A 4,567-nucleotide genomic window follows, 5' to 3' on the forward strand; every position below is an offset into this window, starting at 1 on the left:
TAAAAGAGAGTATCAAAAGATTACATTGTTTCCCCCAACAACAATAGGGTTTAGCTCACCATAGACATGGTGAAACTAGATGAAAAATGGAAGAAGAATGGAAAAGAAAACCCTAGAAAAGATGAAAAGGAGCCTAAGCATCCAAGAGATCCTCTCAAGAGAGCAAAATTAGGTTTGGTCGTCCCCCTTTGTCAAAAGAATGACTCTGAACTCGAAATAGGGGTATTTATAGGTGAGGAGCGCAGCAGAAAACAGGCCCAAGCCCAGCGGACCATCGCCCGGCGGAACAAGTGTGGCGCCCGGCGGTTTCCCAAAAACCTCAGAATCGCCCGGCAGTGTAAGTTGTCGCCCGGTGGTTTCCCTCAAAACCGCCTAGTGCCAACGCCAATGCCTACTCCTCGCCCTGAACCGCCCAACGGTGTAAGTTGCCGCTAGGCGGTGCGTCGACTCTTCAAATCTTCAATTTTCTTCACTTTTCTTGAGTCTACGATCTTTATCTTCAACTCCATTCTTCACTTTCTCAAAATAGCTACAAAACAATGCAAAACAAGCATAATATCGCTAAAAACAGCTTTTGACTCCCTACTGACTCATTTATTGAGTTTTGCTTGATTCTAAGCTCATTCCAAGTAGTAAAGGGCGTAATTTGGTCTAATTTGACATATGAAAATTACTGTTTTTCAACCTTCATCAATGTGCACTCTATCCAACCAACCGTTCTCCAACAAGAAGCGTTAGTGGAAAAACACCACAAGAAGCATGGAGTTAAGAAAGCCAAGTATTTCTCATCTTAGAGTCTTTAGATGTATAGCTCATGTGCATGTGCCAGACGAGAAATGAAGTAAACTTGATGACAAAAGTGAAAAATACATCTTCATTGGTTACAACACCAACTCCAAAGGGTACAAAGTCTACAGTCCTGATACAAGGAAAACAATCATCACTCAGAACGTAGTGTTTGATGAAGAAGGAGAATGTGACTGGTCAACAAATTGTGAGGATCATGCCTTATTCTTGTGCGTTGAAGAAGATGATGTGGAACTACAACAGCAACCGCAAGAGGCACCTGCTACTCCACCCACTTCACCAAATACAACTCTTCAAGATGATGAAAGCTCAAGTGAAAGAATGCCACATTTTCAAAGTCTCCAAGAAATTTATGAGGTAACTGAAAATTTAGATAATGTTACCTTATTTTGTCTATTTGTAGACTATGAGCCCATGAACTTCCAAGAAGCAATTGAAAAGAAGAGTTGGAGAAATGCAATGGATGAAGAGATCAAGGCAATAAAGAAGAATGATACTTGGGAGCTAGTCTCGCTTCCAAAAGGGCACAAAGCAATTGGTGTCAAGTAGGTCTACAAAGAAAAGAAGGACTCCAAAGGAGAAGTTCAGAGATACAAAGCAAGATTGGTGGCAAAGGGCTACAGTCAAAAGGATGACATCAACTATGACGAGGTATTTGCTCCCGTTGCTTGACTAGAAACTGTTAGACTTATTATATCATTAGCAGCTCAGAATAATTGGAAGATACACCAAATGGATGTCAAGTTCGCCTTCTTAAATGGAGTTCTTGAAGAAGAAGTCTACATTGAGCAACCACAAGGATATGAAGTTAAAGGAGAAGAAGATAAAGTCTTGAGATTAAAGAAGACTCTTTATGGATTCAAACAAGCCCCAAGAGCATGGAATGTTTGAATTGACAAGTACTTCAAAGAAGTGAATTTCATCAAGTGTCCATATCAGCATACACTCTATATCAAAGCTCAAGGTAAAGATATTTTGATTGTATGCTTGTATGTCGATGACTTGATCTTTACAGGGAACAATCCAAGCATGTTTGAGGAATTCAAGAAGGATATGTGATAATGACATATTTTACCATGATTTCAGTGATGAATCAAGAGAAAATNTCAACCTTTTCTTAACTTTTTACCTTGTAAATCCTAGTTTTCTTTTAGTTTGTTAAGTGGTTGCACCCTAAGTTTTAATGAGATATTTTGTTCACTAATCCTTGCTTTCATGTGCTTAATGGAATTGGAAGAAGTGTATGCATCAAATGAAGGCATTGGAAATCAAGAAAAGCTAGAAGAGCAACAAAAATGAAGAACATGAAATCTGCTGAAATCAGGCTCGAGCCCCCTTGGCCTAAGGGGCTCGAGCACCAGTGCCCTAGTTCCTCAGTTTGACTGTCGCGTGCCTGAGCGCCCCATTTTTGGGGGCTTGAGCGCCAATTTTGCTGACATGGCAGATTTGCCCTATTTCACTTGGAGGCGCGAAGAGCTTTGGATCTTTGAAAACCAGACACATTTTCTTTGGTTGGGAGCTCTTGGAGGCGAGCTAGGAGTTGTGGGAACAATCCTTCTTCATCTTTGGGTTCTCTTCTTTCTTCCATTTCCACCATTGTTGTAAGCTCGAGCTCTCCATACATGGAGAGCTAGTTTCATTATTGTTGGGGCATTGTTGTAGCCACTGAAATCTTATGTAAATCACTTTGTTTTGAATGAATATATGCCTCTTTCATTGATTGTTAGTGTTTAACTCCTTCTCATAATGCTTGTTGTGAAGTAGCTACCCATGACTTGATTTTAGGGTTTGCTTAATATTGGGAAATGTTGAGTAAATCCGAACTTGGGTTAAACACCTAAAGGAATAAGTGTCTAGGGATAGAACTAGGACCTTTGGTTGTCTTAAAATCGCTTTTCTTAATGCGGGTGAACTTGTTAGGTTGCCATGGGATTGAGATTTAATAAGTGAATCTAGGCCCTTTCTACCAAGGGATTGGGGTTTGAGTAAATTAGTAGATTGACATTGACATATTAGTGAAGAGGAAGTGGTTTTATTTGCATAAGAGTGAAGTCGGTGAAAGCATACCCCCAACAATACCATTCCATTGCATTTCTAATCCTAGCATTTTCAAGTGTTTGAGTGCTTAAGATCACTTTTATCATTTATGTTTTATAGTTACTTTAATTACAAAAAACTCATATAAAAGGGAATACTTTAGCCTAAGTTAGTTAGTTGATTATACAATCGTAAAGTGTTAACCGAGTCTCGTGGGAATCGATATACGGTCTTGCCAGTTTTACTACTTGAACGATTTGGTATGTTTGCCAAAGTCTCAACAAGTTTTTGGTGCCAATTTAACAATCTATTTATTAGTGAGAGAAAAATATCAAAATGTCCATTATTAATAATAATATATTGATCATATTTTTTTATCATGAGATAAACTTCCTCTTCACTTGATTTTTCTATATGGTTATTATCATTCTCATTAAGATTAATTCTTTTCATGATAATGGTTCTCTTCATAGAACACTGAGCATGACCTTTTTCTAGACACTTAATATACATTTAATGTAACGCTCCTGGTAAGATGTCAACTGTAAAGGAAAATAAAATTTTCTCAACGCAATTTTATATAAAAATATCGAAATGTCCATTATTAATAATAATATAATGATTGTTATTAATAACATATCAACATGTTTTTGTTAATATAATTAGATTAATTTTGTACTGAAATTATTAAGTTTTGAGATACTAGAGAACCAAATGTATATTATTAAATTCTTATTGGGAATATTTTATCTAATAGATAAAAGTTCTATCACTGGTGATTTTTTTTTGCTAATAAAGTAGAAAATTTCGGTCATTTTTTTCTCAATAAGAAGAAAGTTTCTTTTCAATAATAAATTTTGTAAAACATAAGTGTTTCGTTTGTCATATGATATCACATTGTGTTATTGTATATGTAATTACTTTATTGACCTGTTTAAATTTATTACATCAACCATATGCTATTGTTGTAATAAAAGTTATAAAAAAAAATTGTTAAATAAAACATTTTCCTTTACTTAAATATACACACATAGTTACAAGTTAAGAAAGAGATTGGTTGTTAAGGACCTTTTTTATCATGAGATAAACTTTCTCTTCACTTGATTTTTCTATATGGTTCTATCATTCTCATTAGATTGAGACTCTTCCTCACTATTATAAAGATTAATATTTTTCATGATAATGGTTCTTTCTGTAGAACACTGAACAGCTATATGATCTTTTCCTAAACACTTATTGTACATTTAATGTAACACTCTTTGTAAGATGTCACCTGTAAAAGAAAATAAAACTTTCTCAACGCAATTTTATATAAAATTGTTCTCTTTGTATACTACAAAATTCTTTATTAATTTATCAACACGGAAGCAAAAACACAAACTTAAGCAGAAATGGTTTATATGGACAAACCATCTTATAGTTATCAATTCAACTATAAAAATAAAAAAAAATCCCAATATAAATAATTACTCTCACAAACAAAGGCTTCAACCATTGATAATTACTATCTTCAAACAAGTATACATGAACGCTTTTAATGATTAATTAGTTCAAAAACTTAATTGTATTTATTATCATAAAAAATATAAAAGTTATGTAGTATGTCTAAACTATCTTATAGGTATAGGATTAAACTCATGGAGTTAATTTGGATGAACTTTTCTGTAAACATTTAAAAATATGAAAATCTTTTTAAAATAAAATTAACTTATAAATAAACCAA

The sequence above is a fragment of the Vigna radiata genome, chromosome 7 (genome assembly GCF_000741045.1).
Source record: "Vigna radiata var. radiata cultivar VC1973A chromosome 7, Vradiata_ver6, whole genome shotgun sequence".
NCBI lineage: Eukaryota > Viridiplantae > Streptophyta > Magnoliopsida > Fabales > Fabaceae > Vigna > Vigna radiata.